The following is a 23,208-nucleotide window of genomic DNA, read 5'->3' on the forward strand; positions in this document are numbered from 1 at the left end:
TGAGTTACATCTGTCAATATTTACTATAATAGAAATTATAACTAGAAATTAAAAATATTTATTTATTCATTAAAAATAATAAACCTATTATATGTTCACATAAATAATATTTTCAGCTTTTTGGAGGTATAATTGACAAATGGAATTGTAAGATAATTTGTATAATGCATTGATTTGATAATGTATACACTGTGAAAGGATTCCCCCCATTGAGTTTATTAACACATTCATCACCTCACATACTTTTTTCTCTTTTGGTGAGAACATTTAAGTTTTACACTCTTAGCAAATTTTAATTATGCAATACAGTTTATAAGCTATAGTCACCATGTTTTACATATATTAGATCCTTAGAATTCATTTGCCTTGTAACTGAAAGTTTATACCCTTTTACCAACCTCTTCCTATTCTCCATCCCCACCCCCACCCCAGACGCTAGAAACTTTTTTTCTTCTGTTTCTATGAGTTTAACTTTTTTTTTCCTTTAGAGTTAACATATACTGATGTTACATGCATAGTGGTTAGATACTTATACAGTGGTACCTTGAGATATGCATTTAATTCGTTCTGCCGAGCTGGTAAGTCAGTCAACTCATATATCAAACTGCCGATACTGGACCCGTGCACCAACGCGCCAACTAGCGGCAGCTTCCTGAATCACTTGTATCTCTGAATTTTGCTCGGATCTCAAACAAAAATACGGACCCAGTCGCAGCTCGTATCTTAAAAATTCGTACGTTGGTCTGTTCGTATCTCAAGGTATCACTGTATAACCTACGAAGTGATTCCCTCAATAAATTATCTATCTGATACCAAACATAGTTTTTACAATATTATTGACTATTCCCTATGCTGTACTTTATATCCCCACAAAACAGTACTTTCTTTGAAAACAATATTAATTTATTGATTTTAAAGAGAGAAAAAAGAAGGAAGCATCAATTTGTTTTCCCATTTATTTATGTATTCATTGGTTAACCCTTGCATGTGCCCTGACTGGGATCTAACCTGCAACCTTGGTGTATCAGGAAGATGCTCTAAGCAACTGAGCTACCCAGCCAGAGCCAAAATGGTAATTTCTTTTTTCCTTTTAATTTTTAAAAATAATTTTATTTACTTATTTTACAGAGAGAGGAGAGAGAGAGGTAGGGGGAATGAGAAGTATCAATTCATAGTTGCTTCACTTTAGTTGTTCATTGACTGCTTGTCATCTGTGCATTGACCAGGCAAGCCCAGGGTTTCAAACCAGCAACCTCAGTGTTATAAGTCTGTGCTCTACCACTACGCCACCACAGGCCAGGCCAAAATGGTGATTTCTTAAAATTTAGTTGCAATGTAAAATCTGAAACCATATTAATGAATTTTTTGTACTCTGTTACATTAGAATTCTTTTGGTCTATCTTTGTAATTTGAGTGGATCTTTTATCCATGCTTGATTTTGTAACAACATGCATTGGTCATCTGGAAAATTTTGGTTCATTGAGATACACATTTTCTTCAAATGTTGACACATTTCATTGTACAAATAAAGAGAACATGGTTATCAATATCAACACTGATCTCATTGTGAACATCTCGTAGTGTCAGGCAGTTGTCAAATCAAGATGGCAGATACAGATTTTCCACAATTGTAATTTGTGCTGGAAAGTTCAAATTTTATCAATGGCAGTAAATACTGTCAATTATTTTCCTTGGAGTAACAGCCCTTCCCCCCTTTTGATAAAATATCTGCCAAATACCCTGGTCTGAATAATCATAGTATGTCCATCAGTCATTCTTTTAAGTAAAAATAGTGTTACACGAGAAAAGCAGCTCAGATGATTGCACAGTGCTTTTTCTTGAGATACCTTCATTCTTCAGTGTGTGGCAGAAGTGTTTTATGTATACTTCACATTTCTTCACAAAGTAGGTAAAAAAGCTGTGTTCTCAAGGATCAAGATTAAATAAAAATAATGTTTAATGAAACTGGCATTTTTTAAAGATGCAGGTGCCTGAGAGTGAAGAATATAATGATAGCTTGGACAATTTGGTGCTAAGTGCCAGCTGCTTTACCCACTGTTGCTTCTTTGTCTTTAGTGGAAACATGAAAATCATTGTCTCAGAAGAAATCACGAGATTCAAAAAAGCTAGTCAACACTGATCATTTCACCACCACCCGTGTTCGTTGCTAAGTATTTACATAAAAGAAGATCTTTAACAATTGGTTATCCTGACACAGGATAAGTCCAAGCAGACAGCATATTTCCCCCATGTATGTTGTTTTATTCATTTATGAGGCAAAAGTACAGTTCTTCAGGCAAGAGACTAACTCAGTCTTCATGTCTGCAGCTAAATCTTTAATTGGATGAGTGATTGCACTGTTGGGAAGTGGCAGAGCCCAGGATTTCTTTCACTGACTTTTCATCCAGCAGGCATTCAGCGATGTCACTGTGACATTATCCCTCAGCTATTGTGTGCACTTCTCCAGCTAATGCAATACGATAACTTGCCCTGCAAGATGCTTTGGGAACTTTTTCGTTTCTACTTTGGTAAGCTGTAAGAAAGAGGTTTTAGCTTTCCAAAAGCTCATCTTATGTACATTTAAAATAGACAGTTATTTTTCTTTAAACTCTCAATGATTGGTCTGAAAATGATGATGCAACTTACTCAGTGCTATAATACTATTCAAAATTTTCTGTTACACAAGACATAGTAAGATAAACTATTAATATCTATACAGTTGAGTGAAATATAGATTTCATCATATTTTTGTTTCTTATCTAACTTTTCAATTTCTTTGGAGTATATCACTCTTTTTCACTAGTTAGAGAACTCTCTGATATGTCGATTTCATCTTTTTTTTAGTATTTTTAGACACAGGTGCTGCAATTGTGGGTCAAGGAGCAAGTCTTCTATCCTTCTTAAGCTAGCTAGTGTTGAATCCTTAAACATAAAAAGAAAAAATATTGTTAAATGATCTTATGTGTTAGAATAAAATATTATACATTTAAAAATAACAATTTTAGATAAAATTACAAAATTTAAAAATATTTTAAAATATTTTTGAAAAACTAGATAAAGTTTGGTTATATCTTATGTTTCCATAATGATGCAAGGACAACTTCAGAATTTCAAAGTAACAGTTTATTGGACAATAATAATTAACTTACAGCAAGTATAATGGAAAACAGCTAGAAAGAAAAACAGTAGGAGTCCAAGAACAAAGTTAATCTCCTGTAAGTGCACATATTTATACCCTAAATCTACTTTTTTAGAATATTTTGGAAAACATAAGAAATGCACATACACATTTCATTAGCTGTCAGAACAATGATGTCATCACACATCACAGGGTCTCTGGAAAACTCCCCTGTATGTTTGTAAGAAAGTGAGGGTGCAAAGCATATAATGTCTTAACTATTATACTGCTCACAAAAATTAGGGGATATTTCAAAATGAACATGAAGTGATAAAATATCCCCTAATTTTTGTGATCAGTATATTTTGAAAGTATATTTTGTGGCCAGTGGTTCAGTGGATAGAGCATTGGCCCAGTGTATGGATATTCTTGGTTTGATCCCTAATCAGGACACACAGAAGAAGTGACCACCTGCTTCTCCCCTCCTCCCTCTACCCCTCCTCTCCCTCTTTGCCTCCCACAGCCAGTGGCTTGATTGGTTCAAGTATGGCCCCAGGTGATGAGGATAGCTCAACTAGTCAAGTATGTTAGCCTCAGGTGCTAATAAGAGCTCCATACTCACCTGATCTGTGGTGGCACAGTGGATAAAGCGTCGACCTGGAAATGCTGAGGTCACCGGTTCGAAACCCTGGGCTTGCCTGGTCAAGGCACATATGGGAGTTGATGCTTCCAGCTCCTCCCCCACTTCTCTCTCTCTGTCTCTCCTCTCTGTCTCTCCCTCTCCTCTCTAAAATGAATAAATAAAAATTAAAAAAAAAAAAGAGCTCCATACTCGAGCATCAGCTCCAGACAGGACTGCCAGGTGGATCCTGGTTGGGGCACATGCAAGAGTCTGCCTCACTATCTCCCCTCCTCTCACCTAAAAAAGAAAAAAAAAAGAAAAAGAAAGTAATTTTGATCTCAGAAACTCCCCGAAAGGACCCGCCAAGGATTTCCCAGACCACACTTTGAGAATTGGTGAACTAAGGAAATGTGTAGCCGTCTTCAGCCATACCACCCTGAACGCGCCCGATCTCGTCTGATCTCGGAAGCTAAGTAGAGTCGGGCCTGATTAGTACTTGGATGGGAAATGTGTAGCCTGTGGAATATTCTGCACCTTTTAAAGACAATGGAGTAGATCTAGATGTACTGTTATGTAACAAGCTGCAGAACAATGGAACAGTATTTACAGTGTAAAACATAAAAACACAGATTTATGTATGCTATATTTATATATGTGTATGCAAATGCATAGAAAATTCTAGAAGAACAGGCTATTAACTGTGGTTAATTTTGGAAAGGGGATTTGGTGGCTTAATAATAAAGAACATTTGCTTTATCTGTATTTTAAGAAAATTGTCACAAAGAGACTCTATACATGTATTACCAGTGTCATTTAAATAAATAGTTTTTCTTTATCTTTCTCCTGGGTGATATGCAAAATTTATACAATTTTGTTTTTTCCAGATTGATTAATAAGCTGCAGTTGTCACTGTTCTATGGAGAATCATCACCGCTAGGGTAAAGGGTATGGTTGCTAGGTAAAGTAAGAGAACGCCTAAGTAAGTTTGAATTCCAAATAAACCAGGAATAAGTTTTTTAGTATATAAGTATGTCCCATGCACTATTTGGGCATACTTATACTAGAAATTGTTTTCATTTATCTGAAATTTAAATTTAGTAAATAAAACAACTCGGGATGTCCAGATATTGGGGGCAAAGTCATACTGTCAAGCTGACTCTTCTCATAAAAACCTTTGCAGCTTGTCAAGGTTGTGAGATGCTGTGGTGAAAGGTATGAGAGGGAGGTTATAAGAATGGCAATGGGAATTTTTGTTTTTGTCTTAAAACACATATAAGGCTTCCATAAAATGTACTCTTTGGAATTAGGCTTGCAAACTCTTTTGTAAGCCACCAGAATATTGGTAACATTTCCTGTGCTCTGAGCTCTAGCTAGGTCCCTGTATTTCTATTACATTACCCCATGGCTACCAAAGGTCATGGCTACTAAGGATTTTCTTTGAGAAGGTAAAAGGTCATTGTTGGAATGTTCTTCTCTATCATCTCTTTTCTTCCCCCTCAAGGGAATTACACATATAGTGGTACCTTGAGATAGATATGAGCAGAACAACATACAATTATTTTTTATTTTATTTTATTATTATTATTATTATTATTATTTTTTTTTAAGATACGAGTTGTGACTTGGTTCGTATTTTTGTTCAAGATCTGAGCGAAATTCCGAGATACAAGTCGTGATTCAGGAAGCTGCCGCTAGTTGGCGTGTTGGCGCACGGGTCCAGTATGGGCAGCACAACACCAGCATCTTGTTCTTTCTCACATGTTACCCACAGAATCAAGTCGAATCTCATGCGTTGTACTCATGTTGCATCATTTTTGCATTTTTTACTAACTTTTTTTGTGTCCTATCATGTGGCCAAAGAAAGTGAGTGTAAAGGATAGTGGTGAGAAGAAGAAGAGAATGATATTGATAGAAGTAAAGCAAGAAATAATAGAAAAACATGAGTGTGGTGTACGAGTGATTGAACTGGCAAGGCTGTACGACTGCAATACATCTACAATTTGTACCACCCTTAAACAAAAGGATGCCATCAAAAGCACAAATCCAGTGAAAGGAACTATAATTCTGTCCCAATTAAGGACAAATATCCATGAAGAAATGGAGAAGCTTCTGCTGGTGTGGGTGAAAGAGAAAGAGCTGGCAGGAGATACAGTGACGGAGACTATAATATGCTAAAAGCCATGTATTATTTACAGTGACTTGAAGGAGAAAGAACCATTAACCTCAAAAGAGGCAGAAGATAACATTTAAGGCAAGTCACAGCTGGTTTGAAAATTTCAAAAAGAGGTTTGGCATCCACTTGGTGGTGAGGCATGATGGAGCTGCGAGTGCTGACGTTAAGGCAGCTGAGGAGTACATTGCATGTTTTGCTGCGCTTATTGCAAAGGAAGGTTACATCCCCCAACAAGTGTTCAACTGTGACAAAACAGGATTGTTTTGGAAAAAATGCCCTGGAAGACTTTTATCACCGCAGAGGAGAAGAAGCTGCCAGGCTATAAACCCATGAAGGACCGTCTGACCCTTGCATTGTGTGCAAATGCTAGTGGTGACTGTAAAGTAAAGCCACTGCTAGTGTATCATTCCAAAAATCCTTGAGCCTTTAAGATTCACAAGATTCTCTCTCTTTTTTTAAAAAAAATTTTTATTTATTTATTCATTTTAGAGAGGAGGGGAAAGACACACACACAGAAAGAGAGAGAGAGAGAGAGAGAGAGAGAGAGAGAAGGGGGGAGGAGCTGGAAGCATCAACTCCCATATGTGCCTTGACCAGGCAAGCCCAGGGTTTCGAACCCGCAACCTCAGCATCTCCAGGTCGACGCTTTATCCACTGCGCCACCACAGGTCAAGCTCTTTTTTTTTTTTTTTTTTAGGGACAGACAGGAAGGGAGAGAGATGAGAAATATCAATTCTTCATTGTGGTTCCTTAGTTGTCCATTGATTGATTTCTCATATGTGCCTTGACTGGGGGGCTACAGCAGACTGACCCCTTGCTCGAGCCCCAAACCTGTGCTCAAGCTGGCGACCTTGGGGTCTTGAACCCAGGTCTTCCATGTCCCAGTCCAACGCTCTATCCACTGTGCCACTGCGTGGTCAGGCAAGACTCACAAGATTCTTAAAGAAAACTGCAGGTTATGTGGCATGCCAATGCTAGGGCATGGGTTACGCGGCAGTTTTTTATTGAATGGGTAAATCTCGTCTTTGGTCCTGCAGTAAAGAAATATCTTCAAGAAAATAAACTCCCGACGAAAGCATTACTAATCCTTGAAAATGCTCTAGCTCACCCACCTGGTCTTGAAGATGACATTCTCAATGAGTTCAAATTTGTGAAAGTCCTCTACCTCCCACCCAAAACGACTTCAATCTTGCAACCTATGGATCAGCATGTCATTTCCAACTTTAAAAAGCTTTACACAAAGCATTTGTTCTGCAGCTGCTTTGAGGTGACTGAGAATACAATTCTAACCCTTTGAGAGTTTTGGAAAGATTACTGCAACATCGTGATATGTTTACGCATTATTGACTTGGCATGGCAAGAGGTTACAAGAAGAACCTTGAACTCGGCATGGAAAAAGTTATGGCCTGATGTTGTTGCAGACAGGGACTTCGAAAGATTTGAACCAAAGACCGAGGCCGAGGTAGAAGCATTGGAGGAGATTGTGTCCCTCGGAAAGTCGATGGGTCTGGAGGTAGATGAGGGTGATGTAAACGAGCTCATCGAGGAACACGGGAAGGAACTCTCAACTGAGGAGTTGAAGGAGCTACAGATGATGCAACATACGAAGCTTCTGCAAGGGATTAGTAGTGAGGAGGAGGTAGAGTCGGAGGGAGTGATTTCTACAAGTGAAATTAAAGACATGCTGGCAATGTGGGAGAAGCTTTCAAGTTTCATGGAAAAGAAACATCCAGAAAAAGTTTCAACTGTCTTGCTCCAGCACTTTTTAATGACACTTGTTTGTCACATTTCCATAACATTTTAAAAGGCAGGCAAAAGCAAACCTCTTTGAATAGATTTTTATTCAAAAGTCCTGCAAGTGAAAGTGCCGAAAGTGCAGCCAAAAATGCAAAAACAGGTGATGATTAAATAAAAAATATGTAATGTTAAGCTTAGGTTAAGTTTAAAGTTAAAAAAGTGCATTGTTTTACAATTAAGTTTTTGTGGTTTCATTTTAAGTAAAGAAAGTGCAGTTTTAGTTTTGTTTAAAGAAAAGAAAATGCAGTTTTCAAGGACCTGGGTTTTAATGAGCATTTTATGAATTTGACTCCAAAGGCAAGAGAAGTGAAGGGAAAAATTAATGAATGGGACTACATCAGACTAAGAAGTTTTTGCTCAGCAAGAGAAACTGATAACAAAATAAACAGAAAGCCAACTAAATGGGAAATGATATTTTCAAACAACAGCTCAGATAAGGGCCTAATATCCAAAATATACAAAGAACTCATAAAACTCAACAACAAACAAACAAACAATCCAATAAAAAAATGGGAAGAGGACATGAACAGACACTTCTCCCAGGAAGAAATACAAATGGTCAACAGATATATGAAAAGATGCTCATCTTCTTTAGTTACTAGAGAAATGCAAATCAAAACTGCAATGAGATACCACCTCACACCTGTTAAATTAGTTATTATTAACAAGACAGGTAATAGCAAATGTTGGAGAGGCTGTGGAGAAAAAGGAACCCTCATACACTGTTGGTGGGAATGTAAAGTAGTACAACCATTATGGAAGAAAGTATGGTGGTTCCTCAAAAAACTGAAAATAGAACTACCTTATGACCCAGCAATCCCTCTACTGGGTATATACCCCCAAAACTCAGAAACATTGATACATAAAGACACATGCAGCCCCATGTTCACTGCAGCATTGTTCACAGTGGCCAGGACATGGAAACAACCAAAAAGCCCGTCAATAGATGACTGGATAAAGAAGATATGGCACATATACACTATGGAATACTACTCAGCCATAAGAAATGATGACATTGGATCATTTACAGCAAAATGGTGGGATCTTGATAACATTATACAAAGTGAAATAAGTAAATCAGAAAAAAACAGGAACTGTATTATTCCATATGTAGGTGGGACATAAAAGTGAGACTAAGAGACATTGATAAGAGTGTGGTAGTTATGGGGGGAGGGGGGAGAGGGGCACAAAGAAAACTAGATAGAAGGTGACAGAGGACAATCTGACTTTGGGTGATGGGTATGCAACATAATTGAACGACAAGATAACCTGGACATGTTATCTTTGAATATATGTATCCTGATTTATTGATGTCACCCCATTAAAAAAATAAAATTATTAAAAGAAGAAAAAAGAAAATGCAGTTTTAGTTTACATTTAGTGTTAAGAAAGTGCAGTTTTAGTTTACATGTCTACAGTGCCTGCATTCCTTCCTCCCTCCCTCCCTCCTCCTCCGCCATTCACCTCCGTTAGCCGCACTTGTCTGTCTCCAAGGTAAGAATACAGTACTAAATAACACTTTTTTCTTTTATTTCATATATTTTGTTATGTATCGGTAAAGTATACATGTGTGTTTCTTAATTAAAAACATGTCTTTTTTCATAATTTAGGATGATTTGGGGATGTTTCACAGGGCTGGAACAGATTAAATCTATTTTAGTTATTTTAAATGGGAGATATTTGTTTGATATACGAGTTGACTGACTTACGAGCTCGGTTACAGAATTAATTAAACTCGTATCTCAAGGTCCCACTGTATCACTTTCCTTATTTCTTCTTTTCCTCACTTTTTGTCTTACATTTTATTATGGTCAATAGCTTCCTGAAATGTACAGATTTTTAGGTTTCTCCCTTCTTTTCCTTTCTCTTTCAGATTTTGTCCATAGAGAAATCTCTTAGCAATTAACCAGCTACTAAACCAACTGACTAAACTATCTGTTTTAGTCTGCTAAGGCAGCTATACCAAGTTGCCATAGACTTGGTGGCTTAAACAACCCATTTATTTCTCACAGTTTTGGAGGCTGTGAAGTCCAGTATTAGGACACTGGCAGAACTGATGTCTGGTGAGGACTTGCATCCTGGTTCACAGACTGCTGTCTTCTTGTTGTGTCCTCGCATTGACAGAAGGGGCAAGGCACCTGTCTGGAGTCTCTTCTATAAAAGCAATATTCCCATTTACGAGGTTTCCACCCTTATGACTTAATCACCTCCTGAAGGTCCCGCCTCCAAATACCATCACATTGGGTATCAAGTTTCAACTATATGAATTTTAGGGGGATACAAACATTCAGTTTATAACACTACAAAGATTGCAAAATGCATCAACCCGCTATAGAGGCCAAAGCAAAGTGGTGCTGTGCTTCACGTGGACTGCAGCTCTGTGAGGAGAGCCTCTCATTCTGTTGAAAATCAGCTTTGAATCATCTCTACCCAGGAGAGGGTGGGGAAGGATCACCACTGGAGAAGAAAAAGGATTGGGTCCAGGTCAGGATTCAGGGCTATCAGTTCTCGTGGAGAAATCTTTCTTTTTTAAGACATTAGGAGTTTGACCTCCACCGCCGCCGCGCACGCCATGGGAGCTGTGACTGACGATGAAGTCATACGGAAGCGTCTCCTAATTGATGGGGATGGTGCAGGAGATGATCGCAGAGTTAATCTGCTCGTGAAAAGTTTCATTAAATGGTGCAACTCCGGATCCCAGGAAGAGGGAGATAGCCAGTACCAACGTATGCTGAGTACACTGTCCCAATGTGAATTTTCAATGGGCAAAGCTTTGCTGGTGTATGATATGAATCTCAGAGAAATGGAAAATTATGAAAAAAATTATAAAGAAATAGAATGTAGCATTGCTGGAGCACATGAAAAAATTGCTGAGTGCAAAAAGCAAATTCTTCAGGCAAAATGAATACGAAAAAATCGTCAAAAATATGATGCTTTGGCAAAAGTGATTCAGCATCATCCAGACAGGCATGAGACATTAAAGGAAGTAGAGGCTCTGGGCAAAGAATTAGAGCATCTTTCACATATCAAAGAAAGTGTTGAAGACAAGCTGGAACTGAGACGGAAACAGTTTCATGTTCTTCTTAGTACCATTCATGAACTTCAGCAAACACTGGAAAATAACGAAAAGCTCTCAGAGGCAGACAAAACTCAGGAAACAAGCTTGGAAGCAGATCCTAAGCCATAGACAAGCTAAGGCTCGCCATTCCCGAGACTGTTGAAGTAGCAATGTGATCTTCATGTGTTTAGAGCAGGGGTCCCCAAACTTTTTAAACAGGGGGCCAGTTCACTGTCCCTCAGACCGTTGGAGGGCCGGACTATAAAAAAAACTATGGACAAATCCCTATGCACACTGCACATATCTTATTTTAAAGTAAAAAAACAAAATGAGAACAAATACAATATTTAAAATAAAGAACAAGTAAATTTAAATCAACAAACCGACCAGTATTTCCATGGGAACTAGGCTCCTCTCACTGACGACCAATGAAAGAGGTGCCCCTTCCAGAAGTGCGGTGGGGGCCGGATAAATGGCCTCAGGGGGCCGCATGTGGCCCGTGGGCCGTAGTTTGGGGACCCCTGGTTTAGAGCTTGCTCTGCTCTTGAGATAAAATTTTGACAGTGAACTACTTGGCTTTTAAATATTAATATACAGTTCATTCATATTTCTTCACACAAGGGAAAGTGATTTCAGTATTGATTTCTTTTTATTGAAATACCTTTTTCATTCTTAAACTTAAAAGGTAGCAAGCAATATCCAAAAATGTTTAATAAAACTTTTTCAAGCTAAAAAGAAAAAAAAAAAAGACATTAGACCTACTGGTGTTTGCCCTCAATTTGTCCTATTTTTTTTTCTATTTAAGATAAACTCTATTAAAGTATATTGTAGATATAATAAAATGCACACAGTTCAAGTGTACATACAGGTCCTGGAATTTTGACAAATATATACAGTGGATATACATATACATATACAAATAAATAAATAAATAAATAAATAAATAAATATTCACCATCTCAGTTGAGACATAGAACATTTCCATCACCCACCCAAGAAAGTTCCCTTGTGCCCTAATGTTCAAACAATCATCAATCTGATTTCTATCACCATATATTAGTTTTATTTACAACTTTATATAAATTGTACTTTTATTCTGATTTTGCTTAGGTAGTTTATTTTCCATGCAGAAGTAAAAAGAATTATTGCAGGTTTTATGGTTTCATTTTTTACATTTAAATCTTTGCTCCATCTGAAATTTATTTTGGTATGTGGTGTGAAAGGCACAGATCTAATTTAATTTCTTTTGTTCCAGAGAGCTACCCAGTTGCCTCAATATTGTTTATGGATAAATCTTTTTTGTTACTGGTTAGAAATGCCACCTTTACCACATATTAAATTATTAAGTGTGTTTGTATCTATTTCTGAATCTCCCCTTTGTTCCTTTGGTTTGTTTGTTCATATATCAGCACAACTGTTTTAATTGTGACTACACTATTTTTAAAAATCTTATATTTTAGGATTTTCTGCTCTGTCTCTTCAATGAGCTAATTTTCTCTGAGTTTCTTGTACTAGTTATCTATTGCTGTATAACAAGTTACCCTAACACTTAGCAGCTTGAAAAAAATTTTTTTTTGTATTTTTCCAAAGTTGGAAATGGGGAGGCAGTCAGACAGACTCCCGCATGCGCCCGAAGGGGATCCACCTGGCATGCCCACCAGGGAGTGATGCTCTGCCCATCTGGGGTGTCGCTCTGCTGCAATCAGAGCCATTCTAGTGCCTGAGGCAGAGGCCACAGAGCCATCCTCAGCACCCGGGGCCAACTTTGCTCCAGTGGCGTCTTGGCTGTAGGAGGGGAAGAGAGAGACAGAGAGGAAGGAGAGGGGGAAGGGTGGAGAAGCAGATGGGTGCTTCTCCTGTGTGCCCTGGCCAGGAATCGAACCCGGGACTCCTGCACGCCAGGCTGATGCTCTACCACTGAGCCAACCAGCCAGGGCCTGCAGCTTGAAAATTTATTATGCCACTGCTCCTGAGAGTCAGAAACGAGGGCAGTGTAGCTGAGTGGGTCTGGTGTAGCTGTGTCATGTGTTGGTGGCTCAGCTGTTAGTGGGGCTGTAGTCATCTCAAGGCTGGTGCTGAGAGGTTTGTCTCCAAGTTCATTCACGTGGTTGGTGGCAGGCACATGGGTCTTGTCATAGGTGTGCTCACAACATGGCAGCTGGGAGCGATCCAGAGACAAAGAAAGAGACAGCGAGGGCCCAAGATGGAACACTCAGTTTATATCTCCTAACCTCAGAAGTGACATACTATGACTTCTGCCAGCTCTGGTATGATGTGGGAGGGGACGACACGGGGTGACCACCAGCTCGCCGGGACCGCGGAGACTGTCTTGGAGGCAGGCTACCACACTTCCAGCTCTGACTCTCCTCTCTTTCCACTTTATTCATGTTCTAGGGGTATCTTGCCCATTTTATAAAGCTGCTTCTACCTATGACTAGTAATTTCCTAATTATTCTACTGATAGCTCACTTGCTTTCCTGAGTGTCAAAACAATTTATCCAGCCGCCTGGGCGCCTCTTCTGAAATGTCCCATAGGCATCTCCAGTGGCTTGTCCCATGCTCTCCTTGGATGCCCCCGAGCTTCAAACGTACTTTCATTTTGACACACAGCACCCTGCACTGCATTTATTTGACACCTCCATCACACTGTAAATGTATTGAGGGTGGAAACCGTGCTTTCCTTATTTTGCTGTTCACAGTACTCACCACAGCGCCCAGCACAAAGTAGGTACTTATCCAATATTGGGGCCCTGGTGACTGCCTGGGTGGTAGGTGGACACCTGGACTCAGAAGGGCACCTGGAGCTGTCCAACCATCAGCCTGGTATCGTGCCCAGGGCCTGATCCAGCAAGGAGGGGCTGTCCCACTGGCTTTGGGACTGAGGCCTTGGTTCTTTTGTTGCTGGTAGAAATGTCTTTGTGGCTTTGTACCCAGCTCTGCCTCTCCAGCCAGATGAACCTGCAAGCTGCCCGTCCTTCCCATTCCTTCTTCACAGTGTGGGGTCTGAAGCCTGCTTGACCCTGTGGGTCTGTCTGTTTCTGTTATACATGAGGGTCTGGGGACAGCTGGACTGACAGGACTGGGCTCTTGGTACATGGTTCACGCAGCATCGTGCAGAGTATGCCTCAGACAGTTCCAGCACTGTGCCCCAGTTTCCCCTCTCCACCTCTCCAGCTGTGGAAGAGGCCTTTTATCACCACCACCTTTCTTAATTCTAGAACTGAACATTTCAGGAATCTTAGAGTTTTTCAGGTAAAATCAGCAGCAGTGCCTGAAACCCAGCCTGCTGCCTGCCCACAGCCTCGCACTCAGCTGCAGCTTCGTGGCAGAGGGGCTGCTGAACCACACTCAGGAGAGACAGCAGCGCAGCCGGGGCTTACCGAGAGCCAGGCAGGGAAGGTCAGGCTGGCATCACCTCAGCCCAGGGCAGGGACGGTGTGGCCCAAGGGGAGGCTGCCCAGGCCAGGGTCCTGGACCCTGGAACTGCTCAGCTTCCTCCTTTTCACCTTTGGTATTGATGTTCCTTTCTTCTTGTCTCTGTTCACAGCTCAGTCTTTATTTCTCTCCTGATTTTTATAATAAGGCTACTGGAGCCCATAGGGCCACTCAGCTCAGCTCCTCATCTTACCTAAGTGCAGAGGGAGCCAGAGAGGGGAACAGACTTGCCTAAGGTCACCCAGCTTCTGTTGACTTCTCCCAAGTCCCTTTCTTGCTTTTCAGTGTTTCTAACTACTCCATGTCTCAGTCTCTCCTTAATTTTTCTTTTCTTTCCTTTTTTTCTTTTCTCTCCTCTTCTCTCTTTGGACCCAGCGGCAAAGGCCACCTACCTCCAAGATGGGACTAAATGGACAGTGTGTCCATTAGGCTTCCCCGCCTCCACATGTGGGCTTCTGGACTGATGAGCGTGGAAAGGGGAATCAGTGAGGAGTGCCACTCCCCGGACCTGCGCTCGACTCTGGCCCAGCTGGCTCAGCTTCAGAGTGAAGTGTAAGTGACAATGAGGGGAGAGGGAGCCGGAGCCTGAGCCCTGGGAAGCTGGTCAACCTTGGGCCCTGAGAAAGGGGGACCTTGACTGGGAAGGGGATCCTCACTCTGATGAGGCCTGACCCGTCTCTTCACAGTTTACCTGCAACAGGCCTGAGCTGGTTTTCTTTACAAGTAGGGCAGCTTTCTTGCAAACCACCTCATGAAAAGTTTAGACAAGCAGGGCTTGGTTAGAACTGTAGGCCGAGAGGGGACAGCCATAGACTTGCTGAGACGTGAACAACTTCTCAGAGGTGCAATAACTCATGTCTTCCAGCAGGGGGTGGCCTGTCTTTACAAAACACAAGTCCTGTTTTTCTTGCTGCCCTCCCAGCCAAGGAGACCAATTCTCCTGACACTTGATGGGGTTATTCAGTGTCTAAGCTGTGGGGAAAGGAGTCCTGGGGGGTGGGGAGGGCAGAGGAGTGGGTCATAACAGTGTTTAGAATTTGGTGTCCTGTTTAGGAAAGGTAGAACAATCAGCAGTGAAAACCCATCTGATCCCCTTGAAATGAAAGTCTGTAAATATGACCTTGCAGAAAGGGGAGAGAGTGGGAGAGAGCGAGAGTGAACAGAGTGAAAGCAGCTAGCATAAAACAGCGAGGAGGTCTAAGACCTGCAAAGGATGTTTTGGAAATGTGGTTATCAGAAGAGACACAAATTGGAAACCAAGGCGGTCCCTCTCAAAGCAGAACATTTGGCCTTATTATGACACTGATACAGACTGATATTTAATCTAAAATTTCTCAACAATTCTGTCGCAGCACCCAGATACTTATCATTTATAGATACCAACCCCTTAACTTGGAACTGGGTTATGCAAGGGTTGCTAAGGAACAAGGAGAGATGCAGTAGGTACAGCAGGGGTTGCTTAGTAACTAGGAGTCCTTTGATGATGGAGTGGTCAGAGCAGGTCTGGAACTGATGAATGTCTGCAGACAAAGTCATCCCACACCTGAGCCTCCTGAAGGTGCCTGTCTGTTGGCCTTTTGCCGCAGAGCTGCCAGAGCCTGCTTCTCTAGCTCCCTGGCACCATCCCTCGTAAAAAGTACACCTCTCGTTCCTGAGCATCCTCTATAAGCCCTTGCTCCAACCATTTCTTCCCACCTCCCTCCGCAGGACTCAGGACCAGGCAGGCCCCTGAGCAAGTACATGGGAACCTCACGTGGGGGAGACAGGAGACCCTGGCTCACAGCGAGTGGCTGGGAAATTTGGGGTTTAGGTGAAAGAGGATCAACTAGACAATCATCTCTGATGTATTTTCAGTGAATGGAAATGTCGTTACATCAGAGACTCCCATACCAGGGAGGTCCTCATCCTGCCTTCATTCCAGTGCATATCTCCAGGGGCACACCCATACCTCTCCTTCCTGAGGGCATCCTATGGGTTGGGTTGCCACACTGCCCCTTGCTCGGGGCTGCTATGGCCGGTCCAGGAACCTCCCAGCCTCCCTTTGGATGCTTCATTCAGCACAGCCTGGTGGAGACATAATGTAAGTATGCAAAGCCCCAGCCTCCTTCCTTAGTCACAAACACCCTGTCCTCTGCATTCCAGCCACAGAGATGTCTCTCCTCTCCTCCAGACACCCTGGACAGGCACACCCCTCTGATCCTCCTGTCAGTCTGGTCCCCTAGGCTGGAGCATCTGTCTCACCACTTCCTCTGTGAGACCTTCTTCCATTTTCCAGGTCTCATCTTTCTGTACCTTCTCCAGCGGTGACTCTCCCAACCTGATCAGAACGAGCTGTGTGTCCCTGTACTCAGAGCCTCCCTGAGCACACCTGGGTCTCAGGGCTCTGAGGCCCCAGAGAGGGAGAGAGTGGAGCTGCCCTCTGATCCACTGCTTCCTCTTCTGCCTGGTTGGGCACGAATTGGGTGTTTATACACAGAACATACTGTTTAAAGCAAAGCCCTTTACTCAGGACATCTCTAACAAAGTATTCAAGACACTGGAAAGTTTGCCTCTGAGAACTGGGAGGTTCAGTTTTTTGAACCACTTTCAAACTGCTTGAATTTTAAAATTTACCATGAACAGGTAATGTTGGGCAGATAAAATATATTATGCTCACTTTTGTTAAAGATAGCGCTGCCCACGTGGAAGCCCGTCACCCAGGTGATTGTATTGGTTGCCCTTCTTGCTTGGGATGGGCATGATTATATTAATGTGTGTTGGGGGCGGGCTGTGGGCAGGCAGGGTCCTTGTAGCCTGGGGCTTTGTTTTGGGACTAAGCCTTTCCCACCCTTTTTGATGTGGGGTGGTGCACTCTCATGAGGGATCCCATTGTGCCTCAGATAAGTGACTTTGTATCAGAGACTTCCTTGTTTGTATATTGGATTAAAGGTTTTGGTTTCTATACTGTAAAGTGGGGGGAGACCAGGAGCTTGCTCTCTCAGTTCCTGAGATTAGCATTAGAGGAGAGAGCAGAGAAAGGAGAGCAGAGAAAGGCCACGCGGAGGCCAGGAGAAACAGCCAAGATGGTGGAGTGCTGAGAGAGAAGCCAGTTTGTGCAGAGTTTGTGTAGAGAGAAGGAGATGGGAAACAGAGGTGAATGAGGCTGGTGAGCTAGAAACTTTTTTTTTTTTTTTTTTACAGTGACAGAGAGAGTCAGAGAGAGGGATAGACAGAGACAAACAGAAGGAACGGAGAGAGATGAGAAGCATCAATCATCAGTTTTTCATTGCGACACCTTAGTTGTTCATTGATTGCTTTCTTGTATGTGCCTTGACTGTGGGGCTACAGCAGACTGAGTGACCCCTTGCTCGAGCCAGCGACCTTGGGTGCAAGCTGGTGAGCCTTGCTCAAACCAGATGAGCCTGCACACAAGCTGGTGACCTCGGGGTCTCAAACCTGGGTCCTCCGCATCCCAGTCCGATGCTCTATCTGTTAAGCCTAATTCGGAGGGACCCGAAAACATTGAAGACAGGAACAAGGTCCGTCGGTTACACTTCAAAGCTTTATTGTCTAGCTTGGCCAAGCGGCGGCTACTCCGACAGAAATCTGAAGGAAAGCGCGCACCGGCCCTTTGTTCTGCTTAGTTTTTATAGTTTTGTAAGTGGGAAGTACAGAAGCAAAAATTGCAATTAGGAGCCCCTTACCACTATTGGTTATAGTCATATGTCCTTTAACATGATAGGGCCACGTTCAGTTTGCAAGCCATACATCCTTTTGGGGAAAACAAAGTTTACAAGCCAACACAATGGTAGAAAGATGTCTCTTTACATATTAAAAGGCATTCCTATATTATCTAGTGTTCATCTGCTATCTCTCTGTCCTGAGTCAGACGTGTTAACCACACACATTTATATAGGAGAGGTAGTTTCGGTGGGGACAAATGCCCGCAAATGGCTCATTGCTATGCGAAAAGGTTTATTTTGGCTTTTCTCTTCCTGCACCTGGCTAGCCATTCACCCTTTTCCCCACAGGCATAGTGGAATGTCTGGGAATCCATGTTTTCCTCCCTTTTGCATTTACAATACAATGCCAAGGGCCATCCTGGTTATGCCAATCACACAGTACAGAGACTATTTCTCACAATTTCTCTGCACATCTTAACCCAAATCAACAAAATGTTTCTGAAGCCTCCCAAAATATTAATATTAATTCTGTAGCTTTTGGTACTTTACAACACCTGTGGGTGAAGTGGCTCAGTGGCTCCTCACTATCCACTGCGCCACCGCCCGGTCAGGCTAGAAACTTTTGATTCTAAAAAACTCAGATAAGTCAGTGGCTTTGGGAGCCCTGAATGGAAAGGGAAGTGTTTTCCCAGTGTGTGTATTTCCTGCCCACCAGGTGCAAGCTAGGATTAAAGCTAATGGTCCATCAGTTCTTGGCTTTGTTGTTTCATTACCATCTGTTTGAATCAGATGCAAACCTGCATGAGTCAGGTGGCTGTGATGGTGGCCGTGGCTACTGGCTTTACAGGTAATCTTTACTTTTTAAACATTTTTATTAAACAATATAACACATTCCTAAAAAGCATAGATATACACATACAAGACCCACATATCTTAATGGATACCATGTAACTGTCACTGAGTCATAAAATAGAATACTGCTAGTATCCCAGAAGCCCCTTTGTTGGCCTCTCCTTAATCATAGCCCCCAGAAATACAATCTTGACTTTTGTAATAATTACCTTGCTATTCTCTTATCACTTGTTTGCACTCTTATTTTATTTTTTGAGAGAGAGAGATGAAAGGCATCAACTTGTAGTTGTTCAGTCATTGCTTCGCGTACATGCCTCCACTGGGGGACTTCAACCGAGCCAGCAATCTTGAGCTCAAGACAGCAACCTTGGGCTTCAAGTCAGGGACTTTTGGGCTGATCCCACACTCAAAACGGTGACCCTGTGCTCTAGGTCACGCTCAAGCCAGTGACCTCCGGGTTCTAAACCTGAGATCTCAGTGTCCCAGTGCTCTATCCACTGTGCTGCCATTAGCCAGGCTTGTTTTCATTTTTAAACAATGTAGAGTTGTTTGCCTGAAACTTGTATATGTGGAATCATATGGTAATGTATTATTCTTTTGTGTCTGGCTTCTTTCCCTTAACAATACCTTTTTTAGATTCATTTAATATTGAGCAGTGTAGCTTTAGTTTATTACTTTTCCTTGCTCGATAGTATTCCATGATATCAGTGCAACACAATTCATTTATTCATTCTACTATTAGTGGATACCTGGGCTTATTTTTAGTATGAGGCTATTACAAAGGGTGCTGCTGTGAATGCTCACACAGGCTCTAGGTGCACACCTGGCTGCCCTTCGGTGGGGTGTAAAACTAGAATTGGATGGTTTTGTGTTCTACTTGCCTGTAAATCACCAAGCCATTTTCCCAATGTGCTATACTCCCTCAAGCTGTGAATGGGAGTTTCTGTTGATTTCTACTGTCTCAACAAGAAGCAGTTCATTAAAATTAAGAATGGGTGATAAGCCTGACCAGGCGGTGGTGCAGTGGATGGAGCGTCGGACTGGGATGCGGAAGACCCAGGTTCGAGATCCCGAGGTCACCAGCTTGAGTGTGGGCTCACCTGGCTTGAGCAAAAAGCTCGCCGGCTTGGACCCAAGGTCGCTGGCTCCAGCAAGGAGTTACTTGGTCTGCTGAAGGCCCCCGGTCAAGGCACATATGAGAAAGCAATCAGTGAACAACTAAGGTGTCGCAACGAAAGATTGATGGTTGATGCTTCTCATCTCTCTTCATTCCTGTCTGTCTGTCCCTAACTATCCCTCTCTCTGACTCTCTCTCTGTCCCTGTAAAAAAAAAAAAAAAGAATGGGTGATAATACATATATACAAACAATAGGGTAGCAATAGTCAAAGGGAGCCTGACCATGCAGTGGCTGAGGAGCCACTGCCACCTCACCCACAGGTGTTGTAAAGTACCAAAAGCTACAGAATCAATATTGATATTTTAAGAGGTTTAAAGAACATTTTATTAATTTGGGTTAAGGTGTGCAGAGAAATTGTGAGAATAGTCTCTGTACTGTGTGGTTGGCATAAAACCGGGATGGCCCTTGGCATTGTATTGTAAATGCAAAGGGAAGAAAAACATGGATTCCCAGACATTCCACAACACCTGTGGGGGAAGGGGTGAATGGCTAGCCAGGTGCAGGAAGAGAAAAGCCAAAATAAACCTTTTCTTATAGTAATGAGCTTTTTGCGGGCATTTGTAACTACCTCTCCTGTGTAAATGTATATGGTTAATATGTGTGACTCTGGACAGAGAGATGGTGGATAAACACTAGATAATATAGGAATGCCTTTTAATATGTAAAGAGACATCTTTCTACCATTGTGTTGACTTGTAAATTTTGTTTTCTCCAAAATGATGTATGGCTTGCAAATTGAACATGGTCCTATCATGTTAAGGACATATGACTATAACCAATAGTGGTAAAGGACACCTAATTGCAATTTTTGCTTCTGTACTTCCCACTTACAAAACTATAAAAACTAGGTAGAACAAAGGGCCGGCGCACTCTCCCTCAGATTTCTGTCAGAGTTGCCGCCGCTTGGCCAAGCTAGACAATAAAGCTTTGATGTGTAATCGATGGATTTTGTTCCTGTCTTCAATGTTTCGAGTCCCTCCGGATTAGGCTTAACAGTGGTGCAGCGGATAGAGCGTCGGACTGGGATACGGAAGACCCAGGTTAGAGACCCCGAGGTCACCAGCTTGTACACAGGCTCATCTGGTTTGAGCAAGGCTCACCAGCTTGGACCCAAGGTTGCTGGCTCAAGCAAAGGGTTACTCGGTCTGCTGAAGGCCCACGATCAAGGCACATATGACAAAGCAATCAATGAACAACTAAGGTGTCACAACAAAAACTGATGATTGATGCCTCTAATCTCTCTCCATTCCTGTCTGTCTGTCCCTATCTATCCCTCTCTCTGACTCCCTCTATGTCTCTGTAAAAAAAAAAAAAAGTCAAAGGGAAAGAGGGGTAGAGGTGGGGGGGAGAGGGGAATGGGGTGGAAAGAGACTTTGCGTGGGGCATGGGGACCCACGATGCAGAGTGTACATGGTGTTATACTGAATGGGACACTTGAAACCATGTCAACACAATAAATTTAAAAAATTAAGACTAATAATAATAAAAAAGAATGGGTATAATTATTTGTTTGGTGTTTGGCATCCTCCCTCCTCTGGGAAGCTCTATTGGTGGGGGTCAAAGGCTGTAGTTCACCAGGAAGTCCTGGCATCTACTTCCCAGTGCCTGACACATTGCAAGTGCTCAGTGCTTGTTTATGGAATGAATGGTAAAATAATTCTGTCTATTAAATGTTGGGTCTGACATGCTAATGACATGTAATGACTGTTCTATAAATAGAGAATCTTCACAGAGAGGTTTCCTGATCTGAGGCCCATGTGTTTGAAATTCACACTGGCCAGATTCTTTCCCACCATCTGTTACCAGGTCTGTCTGTCTGGAGGAGTTTGAATAGATTACCATCAATCTCTCTGAAGGCAGCAGTGATAAGTGAAATCCATTCTTTCTCCCAGGGCCAAGTTCTGTTCTGCAGGAAGCAGACCAGGCACAAAGCACCATACTCCCAGTAGCAGCCTACAGGAACTGGGGCCTATTTCCTACTTTGCAAATGAACAGCAATGGGACAAACTACAAGGGTGTCCTGGCCAATCTAGAAGTTGTCATCATGGGGTCCACTGATGAGTGAGTGCCCTGATTACCTCGTGTGTTTTTACCTCTCTCACAGGGACCATCACTTCCACAGAAGAACTTCACATTATGTTATAAAGTACTGTACTTTTAATCCGTGGGTTACATAGAGACACCAAGGCAGGATACAGAAGAAATTCTAGGAAGAGATTTATTAATAAGCTGGCTACAGATGACTTACACGGGGTATAGCTAGCCCAAATTGTGCAGCCTAGATCATAGCTCTGAGGTTGGTTATATAGACATGATCACATACTACTTGAGGGGAAAGGAGGGGAGCATGATACAAAAGTCATTTACCGATAAGCTTACAACATTTATCTATAGGATCTATTAAAAGGAAAAACAGCCTAACCAGGCGGTGGTGCAGTGGATAGAGCGTTGGACTGGGATGCGGAGGACCCAGGTTCGAGACCCCGAGGTCACCAGCTTGAGTGCGGGCTCATCTGGTTGAGCAAGGCTCACCAGCTTGAGCCCAAGGTCACTGGCTGGAGCAAGGGGTCACACGGTCTGCTGTAGCCCCCCAGTCAAGGCACATGTGAGAGATCAATCAATGAACAACTAAAAAACCGCAACGAAGAATTGATGTTTCTCATCTCTCTCCCTTCCTGTCTGTCCCTATCTGTCCTTCTCTCTGACTCTCCCAGTCTCTGACACACACACACACACACACACACACACACACACACACACACACACAACAAAAAAAACAAAAAAAATAAAAGGGAAAACATTCCTAGCCATCAAGACCACAGTAGTGATAAATGTTTTACATACCCAACACAGTAAATGTTTTACATTTCAGACATTCCCAAATCTTCACTTATCCTTGTTGCCACAACAGTGGGAAATAAAATGTTTTAATTTAGGATAAGGAGAGAAGCTAAATGAAATTACCTTTGCTAAAAGTGTTGGGGCCAGCTTATTAGGGAACTTAATAAGTTAGTCCCTGCTTGTTTAGTTTACAAGTTTTATACATATAAAGAATTTTTTTTTTTTTTTTTTACAGAGAGAGAGTCAGAGATAGGAACAGATAGGGACAGACAGGAATGGAGAGAGATGAGAAGCATCAATCATCAGTTTTTTATTGCGACACCTTAGTTGTTCATTGATTGCTTTGTCATATGTGCCTTGACCGTGGGCCTTCAGCAGACCGAGTAACCCCTTGCTCAAGCCAGCGACCTTGGGTCCAAGCTAGTGACCTTTGCTCAAACCAGATGAGTCCGCGCTCAAGCTGGCGACCTTG

General features: G+C 42.1%; 1 pseudogene; it reads left to right on the forward strand.

The window, feature by feature from the left end:
* Positions 1-10,282: 10,282 nt before the first annotated feature.
* LOC136335249 (THO complex subunit 7 homolog pseudogene) lies at positions 10,283-10,956 on the forward strand (annotated as a pseudogene).
* Positions 10,957-23,208: the final 12,252 nt, after the last annotated feature.

Source organism: Saccopteryx bilineata, chromosome 4 (assembly GCF_036850765.1).
Source record: "Saccopteryx bilineata isolate mSacBil1 chromosome 4, mSacBil1_pri_phased_curated, whole genome shotgun sequence".
Taxonomy (NCBI): Eukaryota; Metazoa; Chordata; class Mammalia; order Chiroptera; family Emballonuridae; genus Saccopteryx; species Saccopteryx bilineata.